Source organism: Platalea leucorodia (genome assembly GCF_965183815.1).
Source record: "Platalea leucorodia genome assembly, chromosome: 9".
Classification (NCBI taxonomy): Eukaryota; Metazoa; Chordata; class Aves; order Pelecaniformes; family Threskiornithidae; genus Platalea; species Platalea leucorodia.
In genome coordinates, this window is record NC_138831.1 from 20,848,164 (window position 1) to 20,871,760 (window position 23,597).

General features: G+C 49.9%; 1 protein-coding gene across 1 annotated transcript in view; it reads left to right on the forward strand.

Moving 5' to 3' along the window:
- Positions 1–62: 62 nt before the first annotated feature.
- The window catches only part of DAG1 (dystroglycan 1), a 55,289-nt gene continuing 31,754 nt past the window's right edge, over positions 63–23,597 (forward strand). The window contains exon 1 of the mRNA XM_082322778.1: positions 63–117. The gene's annotated coding sequence lies outside the window, so the exon portion shown is untranslated. The remainder of the gene's footprint in view (positions 118–23,597) is intronic.

The window sequence follows — 23,597 nt, forward strand, 5'->3', positions numbered from 1 at the left end:
TCCCCCAGGTACGTGCCCGCGCGGGGTCGCGCTCGCGCCGCGCCGCCCGCTCGGTGCGTCGGGGCCGCTGGCGGCGAGAGCCGGCGGGGAGCGGCCTCCGGGCCCGGCCGTCGCACGGTGAGGGGCTACGGGGACGGGGGGGGCCTGGCCTCCGCCCGGCTGCGGTGCGGGGCCGCGGCAGCACCTGCCGGGCCGCCCTGCCCTTGGCTCTGCCGGGCTGGGCCGGGGCCGGGAGCGGCGGCGCGGCCTGGGGCTGGGGCGCGGCGCGGCGGGCCTCCCGGTGCGCGGGCAGTGGGGCGGCCCGGCTCGGCGGGGGCGGCCCGCAGCCGCCGCCGCCTCAGCCTCGGCGCGCCCTCCGCGGCCTGCCGGGACCGGGCGCGGGCGGCGGCCCGGGCTGGCTGCGGGGTCCGGCCCCGCCGCCGCTGCCCCCGGCTTGCCGCGCTTCCCTCCTCCTCGCTGTTTTCCCGCCGCCCTGCGCCCGGCCGCCGGTCGGGGACGTCCGGGGCCTGGGTGGGCGCCGCGCCCGGGGGTGCCCGGCGGGGCCGGCCCTGCCGGCGGGCGGGAGACGGAGCGGGCCCGGGGCACCGGGCGGCCGGGCCGGGTTGGGCTCTACCGGGCGAGGCGTGGGGCTTCGCTGCAGCCGCCCGCGGGGGCGGTGGGAGCGGCCCAGGTGGCGGCAGCCGGTTCCTGGATGTGCCCTGGTTCCCGGCGGTGTGTGCCGGGGCCGGTGTGGGCTTCCCCGGCGGGGTCCGTGGGAGCTCCGTGGGAGCTCCGTGGGAGCGCAGGTGGATTCCCAGGTACGCGGTGGAGCTGGGCGTCCCTCTGGGCACGCTCCCCTCGCAGTCCCGGGCAGGGGTGGCAGGGCAGCCCCTCGGCTCCCGGCCCCGCTTCGGGACAGGCCCACCCCCGGGGGGGCTCCGTGGGGCCCCGCGGGCTCCCAGGGTTGACCTTGGTCCCGGCCTTGCGAGCGTGACTAACCGCAGAGGCTGTTCCGGCATCGCAGACCCACAGTCAAACTTTTATCTTTAGTCAGCGGTGCGGGCAACTAAATGCAAGTAAATAGTTCTGCTGCACAAAAAGGTATAAATGCAGAATATTCCCTGTGGCCTCCTTGGCTCCTCAGAAGCAACAGGCTGTGAAGCAGCTTGCCCCAGGCTCCAGTGCCCGTCAAGTCAGTGGGGGTGAATTTAGCAAGTTTTGCCACAGGTTTGCAGGTTGCAAACTCCCCATCAGCTGCTTGTGGGTGGGAAGTTGCAGGCAGGGTGATGGGCAGGTGCAGGCAGGCGTCGCGGGAGCTGGGTGGCAGGGTTTGCAATCACTCCCCGAGGTGCTGTGTCTCCCTTGGTCCTGGAACTTTGGGCTCATAGGCTTGGGAAAATGGCACTGACATCGCTCACCCGTCCAAAATGAGACTAAAATCCTTGTTTTGTACAAAAAGACCAAGTATTCACCTATCCTCTCTCAGCCCCTCCAGGCACGGGTGGCTTTCCACTGCCCACTGCTGTTACAGGATGGACTGCTAGTGTCTCTTGCCTTGCAAATATTGCCCTTAACAAAATTCATTATTTAACTTTATATATGGAATGCTGTCTCTCCCCATCTTTAGCTTTACAGATTCCTTGCCTTTCTTTAAGAGTTTCTAATTCAGCATAGGTTTCTTTGCACAGTCTCTGCCGCTATTCCGAGCATCCTAAACCACTTATTCATTCTTCCCAATGCTTGTCACTGCGCTCTTCTATCCTAAATATAGGGTAGTATGCCAACGGGAGAAGCTTGAGAGCAAGCTGAAGTGCTGGGAACACCACTGTTTACTCAGAGGAGTAATCAGCAAAGCCTGGCTGATTCCAGGTCGCGCCGTCTTCTTGCTGCAGGAGTTTGCACTCACTACTTTGGGAGCTGGCACGAATTCTTGAATAACTAGAAGATGTTGTTGACAGCACATGCTAGCTTAGAAATACCCATTTCTTTCAGCATTGTGTAAACTGAGTAGTAAATTCTGCTTAAGTGCTGATATTAGGCCTGGGGAATTGGCAAAAGCTGTGGGGCTGATATCAGTAAAAGTGTTCTGCACCTCGCTGTGTACCAGTAGGTTTTATATGGGATTTTTTAACCCCGAGCACTTCTCTGCTTTTAGAAATGGCTGCTACTCATTGCTAGCTCGAGCACTGCTTATCCACTTCTTTCTCCTCTTGTCTCTCACTGCCCAGTGTGCTGGGCTCGGCTGGCACAAGGAATGAAGGAAGACGCCCGACAGGTAGAGTGAGACCTCTCGCCGGCTTCAACAGTAAAGTGCGTGGTTAGAATTGGCTCAAAGCTCTGACCGTAACTTATCTTCCACGGACGGCTGGTCTGGAGGAATTCTCGCGTGTCTCTTGTCAGCAGAGCTCTACTCCAACAGCAAGGGGGTAATGTCGGAGGGAGCGCTGCTGCGTCCTGGCTTGTGCAAGCGCATCAGCTTACAAGCCTGAGAGGTGCTTTGCACTAAAGACCAGCAGTCCCACTTGCGTCTGACAGAGAAGAGGACTGTGCAGTTGCAGCAGCTGAGTCCTGTGGAAATTTTCATACGTTAGTGTCTGCAGCACAGGTGTGAGACGCGGCATGTTGTCAGCCTAGCAGAGAAGGTGTGATGGTTCTGCCCTGGCAGGAGTGGTGTTGCTCAACAGCAGGAATGGTGTCTCCTTGCCTTTTCCATGTCCCTTGGAGAGAAAACTAGAGAGATTGTCCTGGAGAGATACCAGGGTGCTGTGCCAGCCTGGGGAGGAACTCCAGCTGATGGCAGTAAAACAGTCTGTCTCATTTAAGCAATGACAGCTATCTTAAAAGTTTTGTTGCAGGGATGATTTTGGATGGTTTGTGCCTTTCCTCCTGTTAGCTGAGAAGATTTCATTCTAGTAATAATTAATTTGAATGAGGAAAATGCAAACTCTGAATTCTCCTTGGGCAAACAGGGGTCATGTAAATAAATGTCTCTGGCATTCTTTGTGGTGCTTGTAGACTGTCTACCAATTACTTCTGGTCTCTTGCTGAATCAGTGGGAGGCTGTCGCTCCTCGAGCTCGGAGTACTTTGGTGGTGATTTGGGCGAAATACAAATAAACACAGTTGGATTGACCTAGTGTATCTGAGCTCTTGGTATGCTGAAAATGTTTGTTCTTAGGATGTTTGTGCAGTCTGGAGAGCTCTGTACCTTAAACCCGATTCTCAGGGCACTGTGACCATGTTTAAGCTGTGAAAAATAAAAGATCAACCTGAAGAACCTGTGCTTTTAGGGCTTGTTCTGTGAGACTGAATAAGTTTGAGCGAACTGCTAAGGTGCTGCTGGACAGAAAGTTAATATATTAACCTGTGTGAATACGCTAGGTAGGTGCACTTCCTAGTCTAGTGCCTTTTTCTATCTCCCTGCACTTATCTGTTGGCTTGAACTGTCTCTGGTTCAGCTTTTCTGGGATAAAATTTTAGCTTGCCAGTGGGAAACATAGTTGTATGTATTTGATGTTACCACTTTCTTTGTCATTGCATTTTTCATGAGCATCTAAGCTGATCTGCTGGTGCAACACTGTCCAAAGGAGATGGTCCAAGTCCCCTGGCCTGGCAGGCCTGCTCCATTCCTCTCGTGGGTGCCTGCTGGGCCCATGAGCTGACTGCCTGGGGACCAGCAGAAAGCTCCCTGGCTCTTGTGCGTGGCTTGTGAGCTGATCTGGGTGTCTGGTGAGGAGGAGACAGGGCAAGGTGAGTGGCATGGCTTTGTTCGGGGTGTGGGGAGGCAATGGGGGCCTCCCTCTTCTGTCGGCGGTGACCTGCTCAGATGGGCAGATGTGTCTTGAAACCACAACCTGAATTAAAGCTGGAGCTTCGTGCCTGACGGTAGCTTCTGCCCAAGTTATTAGTTGGAGCGCAAGCGATGTAAGGCACCCTAGGAATGCACCCTGTTTTCCCGAATGCCATGTCCTGCTCAAGGTCACCTCAGCCTGGCAGTGCTGGTTTCTGGGAGCCAGGATTGAGACATGCTTGGAAATTCCCTGGAATCTCCGCCGATGGCAGCAGTGCAGCCTTGCGGCTCTTCCACGTCCAGGGTCCCATCCCTGGGCAGTGTGCTGGGACCTGAGAGCCGGAGCAGGCTGCTGGGCTACCATGTGCTCTCATGGCTCCTTACAGCAGCCCTTGCATTTGTCTAACTGCAGATAGCTCACAACAGCCCCCCAAACCTTAACACAAATGGTGTTCTGCTGGGTGGCCCCCTGAGCTGTGTCACTGCCGGGCCATCTCAGTCCCAAAGCCACTGTGGTTGTCCCGGGGTGAGGCACAGGGAGCAGCAGAGGGTGAATTTGTGTGGGATGGCTGAGCTGGCGTAAGGCTTGCTGCTTTTGGAGAAGAGAGGTCTGACCTCCAGACACATGGTTGTGGCTGTGGTGTTTGCAGTTGTCTTGCTGAGCTGATCTTTTTTTTTTTTTCTGGGTTAACTTTCTGGAAATTAGTAACCTGAATTGTCCACGGAAGGACCTTGTAAATGCCCCAGCCAGAAGGAGCTTGTCAGCACCCTGGCAGTGCAGGTGGAGAGGAATTGAGGCCCAGCATGGAGGAGGAGGGAGAGGTGGGCATGGTCCCCGTGCTGGAGAGCGGTGGGTTAGCTCAGGACGAGCGGTTGCCTCAGCCAGCCTCATGGCTTGATGCTCTTAAAAGGGCCCTTCTCTTTCCCTGCTTTCAGCTGTGCCCTCTGGCCTCCTCCCACGTGCCAGCTGTGGTGCTGAGCTGATGCATTGATGAACTGATCCTGCTAACTTGGCATAAAATTGTTCTTTTTTTCAGCTCAACCCTTTCTTCACTGGCTTAGCAAAGTGGTCAGGAGGGGAGTTGGACCATCCTTGGAGGCAGGGAGCTGTTGTATCAGCAGAGGTTTCCCTTGGAATGGTGCTCTTAGCTGTAACGGGTGTTTTCTTCCTCAGGGTTGAGTTGTCCCCCCAGTTTCACTGTCCTGCAGGTATCCTCTAGGCCTGGAGAGTAATTCTTGGTGGGATTCAAAGTACATTATCTCTGGCAGACTTTGACATGCATAGGGTGGGACTTGGAAACAGCAGTAAAACTTGTCCCAGCCCTGCAGGTGGAGAGTGTTCAGCTTTGTTTTGGGTTTTTTCTTTAGAAGAACAGGCTCCTAGCCTCATCTGACCTGTAAAGATATATTTGATTGAAGGTTTCTGCTGATGAGTTCTCCTTTCTTCCCCTTTTCTTGTGTTGTGGTCTCACCACAGTGCTCAGCTATGGCTTTTGCCATCATTGCAACCCCGAATAAGGGTATGGTGTGTATTTTCTACTGTGCTTTCTGAGAAGGGCTCAATTCATAGAGGGTTACATGGGCAGCTTGAGAAATGGTTTGGATCCTGGCTCCTCGGAGCTTTCCAACAAATTGGCTTAGAAGCCTCTTCCTGCAATACTTGATGTTGCAAATCCTCCTTGGTAAGGACCTGATGAGCGGCATTCCTCCCCTTCCTCCGCAGGGGCTGAAAAAGTGGTTATGGGAGAGGTTTCAGTTTACTCTAGCATAGTTACAGGTCACGCGAGTGCTGAATGCATATAGGCAATGAATTCACACTGGGTCTTTTCTTTTTTTTGAACTAGATTGTACATTTAGACTTCAGAAAGCTTAATCTTCTGTGAAGTGTGTTCCTTAAGGGTGGGGATTAGCATTCAGTAATTTTGATGAGAGTTTCCAGTAGCAGATACTGATCATTTTATATCAGTCCCAAGGGCTAAGGATTGATTTTGGATGAGCTTGAGTACGAAGAGGCTGGGCAATAGTTTGAACCAGCAGTTTTCCACTTGAGTGTTGAATTACGACAGGTGATGTGAAAGCCTCGTGCCACTGTCATAACTTCAGATCGCGACCTGGGGGCTGTCTGTGCTGTTTGTCCCTTGCTGGGGTGGCGCCGCTTGCTTCTTGTCACGTAGGCTTCTTCCCTCTTTCTTGTGCAACGTCAGCCCCCAAATGGACCCTTCCAGGCTCTTTGGGAAACGCATCTCTTCCCAGAGCTCCTGTGAGTCCCCAAAAGGATTTCCTTGTATGTGTGGCTTCTTTGGGACTTTTCAATTACAGGGGAGAGGGACCGGGAGTGGTTTATAGAAACAAACCCTGTCTCTTGTGCTCGATTATTCAGCAGTCCAGGATGTTGTTTAGATACCGCTTTAATCAGAATGGAAATAGTTGCTGAGTTTTTCCAGTATGGCTTCTGTGCCTCTCCGTGGACTTATTCTCTAAAGCAGCCCTTCAGTACTAGTCTCCAGCTGAGAGTTTCTGCTACAGCAAGGAAAAGTTTCATCAGACCTTCTCTAAATATTGCTGAAATAGTGTGTAGAAATGTAAGGTGAGATCTTTTGTTATCTTTGTGGCTCTTGGGATTCCTACAGGAAGGTAGGACTTAGGCAGGTGTGGCCTTCCAGGTGGGTAGTGAGAGGCATTTTGAGCCAGGAGGCAGAAGAAGATATGAGTGTGTGCTGATACTGAATGCTTTGGGGCTTTCTTTTTCCTCTGAGGAAAACACCTTTGCTCTAGAACTGCTTTCTCTTAGGGCGAGTACTTTGCTTTTCCCAAAATAAGGGGTTCTTCTAATAAAATGGTCTTGCGGTCATCTACAAACACAGAGTTTGATGCCGGTGGAAAATATGGCATGATGATTTTGACATTGGGATTGCAACGATACGAATATTTGAGGCTCCAATGATTACCTGTTCGTGTCCCTTAAACTTTCTAGTTAGGTCTTGACATCTGTGGAGCGTGAGCTCTCTGTGCTGTAGGAGCTGATTCCTGCATGACAGACCATGCATGGTGTTTTCCCACCCCAAAGGAAATATTTCTAGTGGAATTTTTATGATAGTGCCTGGGGCCTGCATTAGAGAATAAAAGGTGGTTATTCTAAAACCTTCTCCGAGTTAAACTGTGCAGGATCCTATCGGGAAGATACACAGAATCAGTGTAGCTGTGTCTCTTTTTCTCTAAAAATTAGACTTCTACCTCTACAGATGCAGGGAAAAGACTGGCTGGAGACAAGGGCGGGACTGTGCCAGTTCAAAGGGAGACTCTTCCTCTAGTATTTTTCCTAAAATTCAAAAACCCCTTGCCTATCTGCTCCCAAAAATCCTCAGCATCTTTCCTTTCTCCTTGCACGCTGTACAGTAGCACATGCTTTAAGACATGTTGCAAAGTATAGTTTCAGGAGTACTGGCAACAACTGAACTTAATAGGTGCAAGCAGCTTGTATCATTGATTTAATCAGTTCTCGTGTTGAGTTCATTTAAAGCTTCTGCCATGTGGTGTTTGTGCGCAGAATAGCTGTTGTACGGGGTGCATAAGTGGTCCTGCAAGTTTTGAAGTGTGGTCACAACGCAGATCTGTCCATCCTGTGTGGAGTAAAGCATCAGGAATAAGGCAGTAAACCTTATTTTAATCACTGTCCAGATCAGATCAGGTGTTTTTCAGGCTGGGCACTGATGTTTTTGTTGGTGGCAGTAATACAGAAGCGATTTGGACTAATGATCTCATGTCATCTAACATAAAGGTCTGTGCCATGGCGCCGTGCGTGTTTGCACGGTATCAATTCAATGCCCCAGAGTGAGCTGTTTGGCCAAAACGTGAAACTTTGTGTCCTCTGCATGGGGAATTTTGTGCTTCCAGCGGTATTTGTGAAGCTGGTGCTTTGTTTTTCTGTATGCCAGCAGCCTTGTGCTGGTTGCTCTTTCAGGAAACACTTTATCACATTGTAGAATAAAATTTTGTTTGAATATCAGGGGTCAGCCTTTAGGGAGGTAAGAATTTTGATCTTCTGAGAATGACAATTGCTGAGAATAAATACAAATCTCTTTCAGAAAAGTACAGAGGAAGCTAAAGCAACATGTTGTAACGGTACCGTATGCAAAACCTCACTAACACTTGGTAGTAAACTGTTTGTAAGAAAAGTATAAGAATAGGGCTTTATAGCCTCATGAAAACTTTGTAATCAAAGCTAACGTGAAAAAGGGCTTAATTTGCTTCCGGCAAAGATGTAGAATTGTATATCGTGGACCCGAAGCATTGAGAAGGCAGCGGTGTTCCCGTGTGTGGTAATGGTGATGAACCAGGATAAAAGTTGTGTGTGATTCTGTCTGCTGAACGTGGCAGTGAAGTACTCCGTGATTACCATGGCTAATTTAGGCGTGAGAAGGTTTGCTTAAAAGCTTCCATCAGAGGTGGACGAGCTCCTGGTGTCTAGAAGCACTACTCCAGACCTGTGATGTGGTTCAGTCACCACCCTGCCCTCAAACCAGTGTCCCAGCGCTGTCACCATGGTACTGCATGCCCCTTATTCCCCGAAACTGGAATCCTGACCCTCCTCCTCTTTCTCCCCGCCACACTGGTTCTGTGCTGCTACGCCAAAGCCTGCTGTGCTCCAGAAACGTCCTAGCCATTGGGTCAAGTGGAGATGGTGCAAGTGCTGCTCCGCCTCTGACTCCTGCTTTCCCCCTGCCCCAGCAGCGGCTGTGGCAGGTTGGAGCCAGGACCTGCTGAGACAGGTAGCGCTGTGCATCGCTTGCTGGTGCCTCGCAGTGACTTTTGATCTGCAAACTGGATGTGGCTCTGCGAGCTCAGCCCGCTCTGGCAGCCGGCCGTGCCTGGCCCGTGGGCGTCCCGGGGGAGAGGGGTTGTGGTGCTGTCCTGCCGTCACAGGAAGGAGCTGTTTCCTGCAGACCTCCGCGCTGCATCCTGGTGCTGTGCGCTTTGCTCTGGCATGACCCAGCTCAGCAGCCTCCAGCCCTTTTCTCTTCCCTGAATTGCAGGCTCTCAAAGCTTCCCCTGGAGGTGCATAACTTTGTATAGCGAACTTAATCCTGCTGACTTCAGGTAAGCCTTTTTGCACCTTTTATGGATTTCTTATAGTCTGTTCGCATGCTGGTTGAAAACCATTGCCTTGATATGATGCTTCAGGAGATCGTTTGAGGCAGCTTCTCCCCTGCTCCATAAAGAAAAGCAGGGAACAGAGGAGGCGGTGAGATTTAGGATTTGATTTTTCCTGATGTTAAGATGAAATCAAGATCCTGCAAATAGGGGCAGTTCTGCCCTTTGTGCCTTGGCTGCACGTACCTGTGTTTTGTGATGGGTTGGTCAGCTCAGATCCTGCTAGAAAAGCAGTCTACCACCAGCATGAGGGAGATCACGGAGAGCAAGGCTGGGTGCAGAGCTCTTCCCTGTGAGTGTCTTTTGGACTGGTGTAGTATGTGGCTTGGTCACTCCAGCTGAGAGCCCAGGGAAGAGTGCTTCACATGCTAAAGTCCTATTTTCTGGTCATATATGGGAATTCAGGCTATGCAAGTGTTTAGGGGTGGGATTCTTCTTTAAGTGGTGACTTAAGATGATGATTCGTAGTGAATTCTGCACAGCTGACTCTAAGCCCTGTTTGGGACTAGGAGCCTTGGGCTGTGCCAACTGGAAAAGGTCAGCTGAAGCTGGGAGCCGCCTGGGCACACGGCTAGGTGTCTGGTTTGCAGCGAGGAAGAGCAACCCTCAGTGTCAGTAGAAGCAGATGGTTCAGCTCTGCAGCCTGAATTGATCGGGAGCAAACAGCTTTCATTTGCTAGCATGTCAGCGTCTGCTCTGGTTCAAAGCAGACCCAGGCACGTACAGAAGCTTGTGAGCACACGGGGCCACATCTCAACAGAGCAGAAAAGGTGTCTGCTCCCCACTGGGAGTGGAGGAAGAGTCTTGGTGGGAAACTTGGTGATGTAAATCTACTCTAAGGTGATGTGCTTGAGAATCAGCTGGAGTAACTGAAGTGGCCAGTGTCCTCCTGCTTGGGCTTTGTGAAAGCAGCCAGCTGAGTTGACTTGCAAAGCACTTGTAAACAGGACAACTGTTTGCCTTTAACTTGCCTCTCCTCAATGGAGAGGAATTACCTGTGTCAGCAGAGCTGGGAAGTTATTTTTCTTCTTTAGGCTTGGTTTGGAGGAGTATACATTTGAACTGTTCTGGGTGTAACTAGTTAAAGATCCTCGGGAGCAGAAACAAGGCAAAACATTGCTGCTCCTCATCTGAGTGGTGATCCTGAAGGGAAGCACAGCCCTTTGGGGAAAATGGTGCTACATCAGTAGCTGATGCTGCCGAGCGGACTGCATATTGCTCCAGGTTTTTGTCTTAGGCTGGCCTCCTGGACTCAAACAAGTTGACAATGTGGAGGCCGTTCATGCAGGAAAGAGGTCTTGCAGCAGTGTCTTGTTCCATTTGCTGTTGGCAAGCTTTAGAGCAGTCCCTTGCATAGAAAAGTCACATGAGAAAGGCATTTAATGTATTTTTAGATGTATTTTAAAGTGGCTTAGTAACTGAAAAGAAACCTGCATCAGGTCACTCGCCTGCTTGCTGCAGTTTGCCCAGAAGTGCTCGAGCAGACTATTAATGTGGAATAGATCCAGTCAGAGACTTCTGCTGTAAGGGAATTGTGTTGGATGCTACCAGGATGCAGCTGGCTGTGGGAGGTGGCCCTCGCTGTCAGTATGTGCTGCTTAGATGCTGATTAGGACAATAGTGGGAAATGAATGGGAGATGTCCAGCTGAAACCGGTTTAATTTCTTTTTCCCTTATCTTTTGGAATTGTTTGGGTTTTCCTTGGTGACTTTGCACAGTGCTCTTGCACAGCACAGTTTTTTACAGGGTCCAAACTTGGTGTGCTTGGCTTCTTGGTTGGTTTGAGCTGGTGCTGCTGGCAGAAGAGGTCCTGCCTTTCACTTGTGCTGGTGCAAGGGAAGAGAAGTGGTCCTGCAGACCCCACATCCAGCTGGGAAGCTAAGCCAGATGGAAACTGGCCTCCTGTTTGTCTCCTGCTGTGTTTCTTTAATGTGTCTTAGTTCCCCCATCCACTTCTCTGTGCAGCTGTAACGCTTGGACTAGCACAAAGGGGAGAGAGGAGTGGGATGGGGGGGTGGAAATGCTTTCTCTGGAAGCAATAACAGCTTAAAATGACCGCGGAGCTGGCTGTGATGCTGCTGTGGGGCTTCAAGCAGGCCAGGGCACATCTGCCCTGGGAGGATGAGTCAGGGAGAGGGTTCACCCATTCCTTTCTCTACAAAATGTTGAGCTTCCAAGTCTTTGCCACTGTGGGAGAATACGTGCTGCTCGTGGGTCCCATGTTGTGTGATCTCAAGATCTTTGTGGGCCATTGAATAGGAGGAAAAGTGCACTGGAATAGGAAGGAAGCATGATGCACTGCATCGCCTTGCACTGGGGTGGGAGTATCGCTGTAATGCGTGCGATGGGGGGTGGAAGTATGAGCTGAAATCCTGGGCTGCACATACAGGGTGAGATTATTGGTGTGTCACAGTTATTTGGTGCTTGTTTGGTGGCTGGGCTGTTATACCACTGCCTACCAGATAAGAAGAAAATTTATTTCCAGGAGCCCTGCCCTTTCAGAATAAGCTAACAGAATGGGGAGTGGTGGCAGGTGAAGGAGGGCAGAGGGCTTGAGAGAAGCCTCCTTTAAAAGCAGCAGTATTTATGTAACAGCTAACACAAAATATTAATGTAAATAAGACAAGCTGTGATTTTTACCTTGAAGCATCTGGTGAGGTGACTCTTCAATGATAGTGTGTAGGCAGGTGGGACGAGAGAGCTGGAAAGTGCCAGATCACTCTCCTTGTTCTCTGAAACAGTTTTGACCACAAATTATTAAAGTCTGTGTACAAGAGGAGGAGGAAGCCAGACAAATTAAAACCTGGAAAAAGGTGAACATTTTTCTCCATTTTTTGCTAGGGCGCTTAATAATTGTAAGAAATAGCTGGGGGGGGGGGACGACGACGACTATGGGTTTCCTATCTCTTGAAGCCTTTGACTCAAGGGTTGCTTTAATCAAGTAGGTGAAACTTCAGGGATCCATGCAACAGATCTCACTAAATGCTGGCCATGAATGTTTAAGAACATAATCTAAAATACAAATGTTGAGCTTTTCAATATGACTAGCTAAACTAAATGTGTATTTAGCAAGCAAATTTGTTTTTCTTGTCCCTGTCACTTAAAATGAGTGTGGCTGTGCTAAGAGCTCTTCTGAGGTGTCACTGCATCTCACCCAAAGCCCCAAATCACTGCTTAATTTATGCCACCTCAGTTTGAGCCCAAGTTTCTGGAGATGAATTGTAATGGCGAAAGCGGAGCCAGTGCTGGAGCACAGTGTTTGTAGGTGGGTATATTGGCAGAGGTGCACAAAACCGGTGCCTGCCCTGTGTTGTCTGGGACGGGTTAAAGCCTGGCTGCGGGAGAGCGTGGCAGCAGATGGACGGCTGCATGTGCCACTGTCAGGACTGCCTTGTAGGGAGATGTGCCAGCAGCCTGGGACCTTTCTGTTCCTCCTGGACCGGCTGCCAGCCATTTCTGGGAAGGCTCCTGGGGCCGGTGGCTCCTGCGAGCTTTGCCCGTGGGGCTGGGGATGCATACACCTGGCGTTTTGCCCAGGGCACCTTTTAGTGCCTGTATAAATACAAGCAGGTTTCAGATCAGTTGCAGATTCTCCTCTGGTCCTTTTTAAAGCCCAAGTCATAAATAGGTTGGTGCTCGCTTGTGGGTCCAGCTGATCTGTCATTAGAAATGATGTAATGATTAAACTCAGTGTTACGATGGCTTTCCTGCGGTGCTGCTCTCCTAGGTCTTGTTTTTCTGTTCTCTTCAGGCCTGAGCATCACAGGTGCAGGTGAGATACATTTAGGCCCTGGAAAAGTTAATTTAGCTGAACTTGCTATGAAGTGATGTTTCTTATGGTGAGCCAGACTGCCAGACTGGTCACAGTCTCTCTCCTCCTTTTGATGCAGATGCTGATCATGCTCGTTCTGCTTCCCAGGGAGCCTGTCCCAGCTGCAGCACAGCTTTGCACTAGATTTTATAGCTAACGCTCTTTGGAATAAGTCTCATTTTAAAAGTATCCAGCCAAGAAGGAGCACAAGATGTAATTCCAGTGAAGGTTGGGTTTTTTTCAGGACAATAGTTTCAATTAAAGGGAATTGGCAGCATCTGGCCTTTAGCCTTGGGTGGGAGATGAGCTTTGAGGGTGTGTCCCTTTGCTGCGGGGGCCAAGGTGGGTTTCTGAACTCCTCCAAACAGTGCAAAGCTCAATTCAAGACATTCCTTGCATGTCTGGTATTTTTATAGTTAACCTGTGAAGCTTTTGTGTACGAAGCAGAGGTCCTGGGAAGAGATGAGAAACAAGCTATTTTTACTCCATCACAAATAGGGCTTGGCATGTTTATTTTAGACTCTGGAGCCGCTTAGGCCAGTGTGGCGTTTTTAATAGTCTTCTACTGTTACTATCAGATTAAAAAATAAACTTGAACTCTGGATATCACAGGAAAATAGGGTGCCCCGGTGTACTTGGCTCTGGTGAGGCTCTGAGGAAGCTGCAGGGAGGAGTTGGTGGTGTTGCCTGTGTCGTGCAGTGTGCCGGTCTTTGTGTCTCCTGTATGGCACAGAGGCTTTGCTGAGCCACCAGCTGATGATGGACTATGTGCCCTTCTGTTGCATAAACTGCCCTGCAGAGAAGCTGTGCCTTGCTAGGTATCCTAGCTGGATTTTAAAGTCCCCAGCTGAATAACTTGAGGAGCTCTGGCGGACAGGAGCAGAGCTTGGCCATTAGGTGAGCGATGCTGCCGCAGGTTGTTTGCCACCTCATGCTCCAGAGAAGATTCGAGTTGCCAGGTCGCCAGCATAGCTTTGAATCTTTTTTTTTTTTTTGTGATGTCGAGAAGTTCACCAGGCGGTGGGAGGTGAAATTAATGAGACCAGCTCATTTTCCTGCTGCCACTGAAGTCTGAAAGAGGGAGGATTTAGGTCAGTCCTGCTTGAAGAGTGGGAGGACCTGAGGTGGGCCCTGTCCCCCGCCCCACGTGGCCGGCTCTCTGGTCTTGCTGACGTGGTATGGTTGAGGAGTGTCCCTTTAATTGCAGGTGTGCTTTACGCAGGCACTTCAAACTTTTAAGCTCTTTATCCCAGTTTATCATTAGAAGCTATTAAAAGTGTGACCAATGGTGTGTTCACACCATGGTGGTGGCATGCACGATTTTCAGTGGTGGGTCACAGCCCCTTCACGTTAGGCATTGTACAAATGTGTAACACAGGCAGCCCAGATTGCATCTGCCCACGCAGGCCTAACCAAGTGCTTTTGCTGAACTGAGATACCTAGACAGCAGCTAGCCCAGACCTCTGGCCTGGGAGATCCCAGCTGAGCCCCTGTTCTGATCCAGCCCCTGTAGGGTGCACGCTGGAGACGTAACTGATTGGAGAGAAGGCAATGTTTATTATGAAGCAATACTCTACCAAGAAACTAGTCAAGTTATTGACTATTTAATTGATTCACTAATAAACACCGGTGATAGTAATTTACAGTTAGAGCATTTTGCATGCTTACAACTCTCAAGCTGGTAATTATTACTGCTAAATCTGATGAATCGCACTACTGCTGAATTGCAGATCTGTCACCCTTCCCTCCCATGCCACGTTGTGTTAGGGTGCAAGTTCGTCCTGCTTTGCCATCCCATGGCAAGTCTTCTGGATGCAGACTGGGTCAAGAGTCCAGCAGGTTGTCCAGGGGGGTTCCCCAGCATCCCAGGGGGGTCGAGCTTGCGCACTGGGGACACGGCTGTCCCTAGGTGCCCCTCCTCCTACCACAGGAAGATTGACCCTACTTTGTTCTTTATATTACACCTTATTCTCCATTTTTTTCCCCTCTATTTCTGGACCCACCTCTTTATTGCCCCTGTCCCTCCCTTTCTCTGCCCAGACTCCCAAATAACAGCCCCTTATTACTTTTTGCTCATCTGTTTCCACCCTGCTGCATCCATACCCAAGTCTGGTGTTCTGTTACTTGGGCAATCTCAACCTTGTACGGCTGTATCAGTGCTATGGTCATCTTGGTACAGGTGGCCTTGCAAGTCCCCACACCCCAAAGGTCCCCTACAATTGGGTGGCTCATGCCAGTGGCATGTTGGGTACCCTACACCGAAGATAAATGTCCCTAAGACAAATCACTCCAGCCTCGATTCCTCTACCTGTGTCCAATTAAGCAGTTTCTTAGGTGCAGTCTGCATACCAGTACAATACATTAAAATTTTTTGCAGTTTTTAGGTTTACCCAGCATCCTTACCCTGGAGCTGTTGGAACCTCTGCCATGACTCCCTGCGGAGGTCCCAGCTAGCCGTGACCAGTGCTGCTCCAGCAGGACCTCCTGCTCGCAGCTGCCCCTGAAGAATTTACAGCCTGAGCTGTAAGGATGGGAAAGGAGATAGAGGGGTCATCTAGCCCCATTCCTGCTGAACGGTCAGGAGCATGGCTCCTCTAACCTGATTTAGCTGATAATTCGTGAGGCACACTGGCAGACAGCTCCTTGCCCCGTGTACCTGACCCAGCAGATATGCCTTGTCTCTGTCTCCCTGGCAGGGCTGGTGAAGATGATTGCAGTACCTTGGGGGTGTTTCCCCCCTTTCAATAGCAACCAAGAGCTTGAAGAGCAGGAGGTTTTGTGGTGGGGGTTGGTGTTTCAGCTTGGTTGTTATCTGTTCAGTTGACTTAAATCTGGCTTTCAAAAATAGGTAAGGCAACCAGGCTTGGAGTGTCTGGTCTGTTCTCCAAAGAAAACACATGCTTGGCCACAGCTGTGTGTTTTTTGGATTAAGCAGGCCTGGATTTATTTGTGAATATTAATATTTGTGTACTGTAAAACGCCGATCAAAATCTATGCTCTGAAGGATAAGCTGTGTTTTGTCCGTATCTCTGGTGCAGATGACCCACCATCCCTGGTGGGGTGGGAGCTTGGAGGGGCAGAGCGACCAGCAGAGTTGGGGTGCAGGATCTCCCCTTTACGCCGAACCCTGCTGTTTGCTACTTCTTTGGATCTCCCAGAACTGCCAGCTGCCCTGTCTGGGTTAGAAATCACTGTGAATGTGGTGTGTTTGGGTTGAAGAGGTGTATGGGTCTAGACCTGCTTTTGCATGGCCCCGTTGAAGGATTTTGACAGAAACTTTTACACGCAAGCAGTTTACTTTCTTTCTTAGCTCTCTATTTGCAGGCAGGGTACCCAGGTGAGGACGTAGGATGATCTGTTTTCCCTCTGCACCCTGCTTTGCCCTGTCTTTGGAGGAGAAGGGCCTTTGGGGAGCTTTGGCACGTCTGTGGTGTAGTTGGCTTGTTACGTGCCGTACTTGTGTCCTGGCAGCCTCGCACACTGCTCAAACGGAGCTCCCAGAAATTGCTGCCAGTTGTATGTGCTGTGGCTTTGTCAATGACAAAAATACCTAGTTCTAAAGAGGGTTACTTTGCATGCAGAATTACTGGTGTATTTTCTTTTGCTTATTGGCCTGTAAAAAAGGAAAAAAAACTGGATTTGAAAATAAAACCAGTGTTGTTGGTTTGTGAACAAAGATGTGTTAATCCACAGAACTTGGGCTTGATGTATTAGTAGAGACCTAATGTTATAACACATAATAAATGTGTTTGTAGAAAAGCACCTGAAAAAAACCCAAAGATGATCCTTGCTATAACCTAGGTAAAAGGGCATAGCTTTAAAAATTGGCAGCAAATTAGGCTGGCAGCCTACAGGTCTAAAATTTGAAGCATTGCACTGCACTTGACTAATATATAAGTTTTGAAACAAAGTGACTTAAAATACTTATTTATAGAAAATATACTCAGGGACTGGAATGCAGCTGTAGTAATGCTTAAAATATCCCTGGAAGAGTTGTACGGCTGCTCAGTGCTTGTTTCTCAAACTCTGTTTTTGCCTCTTCAAAGATTTCCATAGGTCTTTCGGACAGCTTTTCCCTGGCGTGCTGTACCCCTGGGCTGCTGCCGGCAAGCTGGGAGCGCCTGAGCAGGGTGCTGGGGGGGCTGCCCGGCGCTGTGAGCCCCTACCCTGGCTGGCGTGGGTCCCGCACCCTGGGACAGGTGCAGCTGCGGACTTGCCCTCCTTGTGCTGCCGGAGGAATTCAGCCCTTCAGCCAAATGGCTCACTCTTCCTTTCCTGGGACGAGCCAGCCCGTCCCCTGGTGAAACAGCCCTTCCCGAGGTCCTCGCTGCCAGGGGCTCTCCTCCTGCAGCTCAGGGTGACCGTGGGGAATGAGCATCCCACCACGCACGCTGATCCTCCTTGTGCACCCGAAGTAATTTGCTTTATTTCTTTTATTGCCCTTGTTGGCTGCACTGGCTTCACCCTGGCTTTTCCCATACTCCTGATTTCCTCAAAACTGGGAACCTGTCCGGTGCATTTTTATCAACAGAATACCCCTGGCAGGCAGCTCTCGCCTCTTAAATAATCCTCTCGGGGAAGAGGAAGTCAGAAGGGTTGGGGACAATGTCTATAACCACCTTATCGCTTCCAGATCTGGAAGGAGTTGAAATCAATGTGTTTGTCGCTCCTGCAGAATAAACAGCCTTGCCGAGGACTTTGGCAAGTGGAGCTGTGGCTGTCTTTCTGAGGCCGTTGTGTAGTTTGCTTTCTGGGACAAAGGCTACTTAGACATCTGGATTGCATTGGGGATTTTAGGGGAAACATAAATTATTAGTTTACTGTGAATGGAGAATGACTTTGATTGCTTCGCGAGCGTGCTTTCACCAGCTTACTACTGCACAGGCTAAATCCACGTTCTCCTGCTTCGGAAGAAGAAGCTGCAACTGCGGAGGCTGTTTGCTGTGTCCTGGGAACTGGGGGCTGAGCAGACCTTTCCCGACCTTCTGGTGCATTGAGAAAACATACTCATTTTATGGGCAGTTAATTTATAGAAAGTTCCTGTTTAAATTTCCTCCAAGAGCTGTAAAACCGGAGGACAGCTGCACCCATTAGCCAGCTAATCAAATGCTGCTCACACCTGGCTCGCCCCCCCTTCCCCTCGCTGCTGCTAACTTTTGGCTCCTTTGTAAGAGCGAGCGTGGCAGCTTTGGGAAATACCCTCAGAAATTGGTTGGGAAGCTGCTCTGCAAAGGGGGGCGGCTGGCCGGTGCTCGCGGTGTTTGGGGTGTCCTGCTTGCCGAGCCACGGCTCTCGGGCCTGGGCTCTGTTCCCCAGGAGCATCCAGGATAAATCAGATTTTGTATTGCATTCACTGTGGTTTATAAAGGCACTGCTACTGTCTGCCTTAAGGAGTGGTACTGCCTGTTGATGGAAATAACCACCCTGGTCTGAAATAAAAAGCTGGTTTGCATTTTGCTCCTCTTCCAGGTGTGGGGAAAGCTGCATTTATTTCCTGCTGCCTTCTCCCTCCTTCCCCAAAGATAGCAGATAAGTAAAAACTCGTAGATATGTTTGCAGTTTTGCTTGTGCCTCTTTCAGTGAGAGAAAATAACTTTTAGATGGGTGCTAGGGCACCCAGACTCCAGAAACCCCGCTTTGCCTTGGCTCCCTGCGGCAACCAGGCTGATAGGATTTCAGTATGGGTATGCGCTCTAATAAATTTGATGCTAATAGCTTATTTTAATCAAGTTTGACAGAGAGGTCAGGCTCTTAAAGACACCGAGCTCTTAAGAGAGCTCCTTGGAGCTGCTTTTTCTGCTTCTGACAACAAGCAGGCTCACGTTCCATCCCTCTGCTTCAAGGCTTCACTATAGTTGTATGGGTTTATTTTTCCTTCACCTTCTTAGTGTGCTGAAACTAACTTGAAGAAAAGGAGGAACTTAAAGCCTGTGTCCAGGGCTGAAAACCAGAACTAAACTCCTGTTCCTTCACTCCCAGAAATATCTGTTGCTGCTCTGAACAGCTGTCCTGTCCGGTCTCCCGGCTGTCTGTGCTAATCAGCCCTCCGCGGCGGGGAAGGCAGCGAAGCCTTCGCCCCTTTGGAGAGGCTGGCGTGTTTTCACCCTTGTCTTCCTTTTATTCTAGGGGGTAGTTGACCGGTGCAGAAAATGACTTTGGTGAGAGCAGCTGGAGCGTAGAGAGACTTTCCTGGAGCCCCATGCTTTATCTGCCAGGAATTTAATAGAGGTATGGTGGCAGGAATGAGCAAAGGGGAGCACTTAACTCCCATTATAAGTTTCTGAACCTGCAGGGGCTCCTGGAATAAACCCCTGCAGCAGGTTCCCCAGTCTGATGCAAGAAAACTGTCTTTGGCATGCTCGGGGCCTGAAATCTCTTCATTTTGTTTAAGCTGGGGCCTGTTTCCCTTCCTTTAAATCTCCTCTGCAGCAGTTGATAAGCAGCCGGTCCCTTCTCTGGGAGAAAATGCTGCAGAAAGAAATGCCAGGAATGTGAACAGCAGGTGGGGACTGGCAGATGCACTTATCAATCACGGCAGGAGTGGTTTATTCCTCTAAAGAGCTACTGTTTGCCTCGGGCTTGGTTTGTGCGTGTCCTCTCCAAGCCCCTCCGGCCCTTACTGGGGTTGAAGATAAGAGCGAGGTAGTTTTCCCATTTTTTCTGGGGCATGGCACCGTGCAGGACTCCCTGCTCCAGGAGGCCAGGAAAAGTGGAGTGGTGGAGGCAGCCCCTCTAGATCACACTGGAAGGGTCGCAGCAGCACACCTAGTAAGTAACATGTTACATCTTGGGGATGGGCTTTAGGAAATCTTGCTTCCCCATTGCCCAAGTAGAAGGCAGACTTAATCAGGTAACTGAATTTGCTGCACTGTTGCTTTTCAAAACATGACTTCTTATCTCTGAGGAATCTGGAGTTATTTCTGTGGACGAAACCCTTTTTTTAAGGTGGTGATACTTTGAGGAGATCACCTGCATTGACAAGGGAAAAGACTGCAGCTCCAGGCTGCAGAACGGCACTTGTAGAATGGGGAGCAGGACCCTCTGGTCATAGGGGGGAGGTCTGAAGGGATTCAGACACGGTGCGAGTACTTGATTTTTGCTGCTGCTGCTCCTGATTTTTTTTTCAGCAACTTGCACTTAATATGGGGATGACTTTGGTAGCAGGGCAACTTGATTTACATGAAGTAACAGGCTGAATGGTGAAAAGCCTTTATCTGTTGATCTATAAGCAGCTTTCCTCAGTGTGTTGGCAGTGTATGTTACAAGCAGAGCAAACCTGCTGTCACAAATGACATTACGGATGTTTTTCCCAGCCTCTGAGCTTTCATTCTGTGTCAGAATACATGTTACCTGAGTGTATCACATCCACTCCAGTTCTGTGCGCAGGTCCTTGCAAAACCCAGAAGAAGCCATAGACTTGTAGGTGATGTGATTCGACCTCTCCTTAAATGACTTGCCGGGTGTTTTGGTAGGCTATTTCAGCTGGTCTGGATAATGCTGTGTTTGCAGTGCTTCAGGGCACCCATCTCCAGTCTCAGTGATTTGCCTTCATAGGGACACTGCTGATGTAGATAGTTGGTATCTTTAAAAAAAAAAGAAGGCACATCTACCCCCAGTCCTCTTATCAGGTTTTCTTCAGATTGTTTCTTGGTTTTGTGAAAGAGCAGTGGAAGAAAGAAATGGCTTTCCCAAGGAAGAAAAGCAGCGAGAATAAGGGAGCAGGCAGTACTGCGTCACAGAATAAAGACCTTGGGACCATAACTTTTTGCAGCAGCAAAATGTTATTTTCAAACTCTGCTCAGACAGCACCACCTTGCCTAAACAGGGCTTGTACTTGGGAGGTGCTTGCTTCAGGTTTTAAAGTAGCTTAGATTCTGGAGCAAAGGCAGCAATTTAAGTAGTGATGCTAACCACAGTGTCGCTCCATTGCTACCTAACCGCATTCTGTGTAGCACCTCGCCCATGGACTCAGCCCCACCGGCATCCTGACTGCGCTCCGCTGCTCTGCTCTCTCTGCTCTGCGTGCAGCTCCGCAGTCCTGCCCAGCTCGCCACTGGACATGGGTCAGCCAGTGAGTAATGTTCCCATGGAGCTGCCTTCAAGGGGAATTATCCAGCGGAGGCTGGGATGGAGCAGGGCGTAGCGGCAATAACTACGGAGCACACACGTCCAGATGCTGGAAGCCCCTTAGCACATTCCCGAGAAGTCGCCTCCCAATTGCAGTGATTTGGCCGGAGCTCCCTATTGCAGGATTTTCCCAAATTAATTCCCATTTGGAGTGGATTCAGTCTAAAACTCTGGGCGTAGGGTAGCCTGCTTTAGCTGCTGTGGCAGTTTTTCCTCCGCAGGCCTGCGTGGAGGAGCCTGCGTGGAGGAGCGGTGAGTGTCACGGTGAAACCGGTCATGCAACCTGCTGCAGAGACTGTCTGATGATGGGGTTGCATTTAACTCTTGAACTTAATTGCTCGCACAGGAATTTCCCATGCTGTGTCCCTGCCTCAGGCTTTGTTTCAGGTTTTCAGCAATAGCAGTTCAGCCATTTCCAAGAGTTAAAGGATAAAAAAAAGCTTTAAGTTGTCAGTATTTAAAAAACCAAACAGAACCTAACTGCTTGCATTGAGAAGTACTTGGTCTGGCACAATGGCAGCCCCGTGTCTGTTTGCAAAGGATGTGCCATCTCCTCTCCCAGCAAAAATGCCCTGTATCTTATGTATCTTATCATGTCACAAGCATCTGAAAGGCTCCCAGTCCACCAGTGCTTTGTAGACTTGATCTGCCAAGTTAAGGTTTTCAAAGATCCTGTCCATGCAGGGCTGGAGGGGCTGAATCTTGGCTGGGGGTGGGAGGAAGGTGCTGCTGCCGGCCATCCCCAGCACTGGGAGCAGGGTCCTGTCCCTCATGGGCTGCTTGCTGACAGCCATGGATGGGTGAAGGGCTTGCCCGTCTCAGAGGAGAGAGAACAAGAAGCTGGAATGGGATGGAGAATAGGAGTGAATTGTGCTTGCTGTGACCAGCTCACGGACAATGTTAGTTCTCAGGTATTCTGACTTTTTTACCTCGTTATCTGCAACCTTGAGGTTTAAGTATTGTTTGAATTACCTAGAGCAACATGATATGTCGTTAGGAGAGGGGGGGTTAGGCTCAGCCTACCAGCAATGAGTAAAATTTCCAGCTGGCGTAAGGTCTTGAGGAATAAATAAGAGGCAGTCTGTCTTCTGCTGCTGCCCTGCGGTGGGAGGCACTGCTGTTATCTTTGAAAGCTTTTTTTTTTCCTGTTTTTTGTGGAAGGTGCTTCAGTTCTGTAACCTGGTTTTGTTTGCTCTGGACATTGCTGCAATAGGGTACCAGAGGCCTTTGGAAAACAACACTGAACTTATGAGAAATCCCAAAACTGCGTCATTCGTGATCATTGTATCATGCTTCTCGCTACAGCTGCTGACCAGCTGTTGTCATACATGACTCTGGGAAGTGCCAGGTACAAAACTCTGCCTGAGCAGTTCAGCCTGTCCAGCAAAGGTTGATGATGCAGCAAAGCTGCAGTAGAGACCTCTACTGAGCTGGAAGAAAATGCTTCCTTTGGGGAGGCTGGCGAATGAGTCCTGACTAGCTACTGTTTTAAAACCCGCTAACTGCTTTATGTGAAACACCTTCACGATGTAGGGGAGGGCATCCTCTCCTGTCCAGCACACAGCCAGTGACAGTGGTGATGCTGTGGTGCAGACAGAGTGTTGCGGTCCCTGATCAGAGACCTGCTAAGTGAGTGCTTGGTGATGGTGACTAGTAAGCCAGGATATTTTTGGCATACCATCTCTGCTTTATAAGGGATGGACTGAGCTGCTAAAACCACATTTTTCCCCTGCAACCCACTATTAAGCCCAGGAGAGGCTCAAGTGTCAATCCAGAGTTGCTCTTCAGAGGTGGGCTGTTGTATAGCTGGAAGCCGATCCTGGCTGTGGTGTAACTGGGGTTTTTTTTGTTTTTTTTTATTTTTTTTTTGAACTTTGAGCCTAGCCCCTCCAGGTGAGGAAACGGTGCTTGTGACCAGGCTTTGTAACTGGCTCTGCTGAATGACTTGTAGGTCACCTGCCCTCATCTGGACTGTTCCGCATCCTCCAAATGCCGTGCAATGTGCGACTAGGTCCTGCGGGACTGACCTGATCTCGGCTGAGACCTACAGGTCGTCCCTGAACCTACAATCTTTTGATGACAGTAAGCCAAGGAAATACTATATAACCATTGAAGTAAAGTAACATAAGCAAAGCAAAGCTTCGGTGCACGTAACTGGTTACCTAATTGCTGTGCTTGCCACCTGGGGACTGGAATTGCTCTCCGCTCTGGAGGCTGAATGGGCCATACTGTGATAAGCAGTTTAATTGTTTCCCCGCATCTGCATCAGCGCTGTGAAACGAAGGAAAGCTGAACACACCTTCAGAGCTTAATGGCCTCGCTGCAACTCCAAGGCTGCGTCTTTCCTGTGGCACTTGAGCATCTCTCTTCATACAGCCCTTATGCTCTCGCTAAACTGTTTATGTTCTTCTACGTGGTTTGATAGCAGCAAGCCATCAGGTTTTTCTGGGAAGTGTTTCAGATTTACTGAGATATAAGAACAGCCATAGGAATGTGACTGTGTGAGCACTGAGGAGAGTCCAGTAATGGGATGCCCTCTAAAAGTAATTACTGGGATTTGGGCATTGCCTTAGTAATAAAGATCAGGTGAGTGCTGAGCAGAAATCAAAGCAAGAGTGACTTGGGGGTGTGGATTCAGAAGAAAAGGTTTGGAGTGATTAAGGACAAACATATTTGTCTGCTGTTACACGCTCTGGGGAACACTTAGGACTGCTGTGGGTGGTTGTTGGGCTGGGAATTG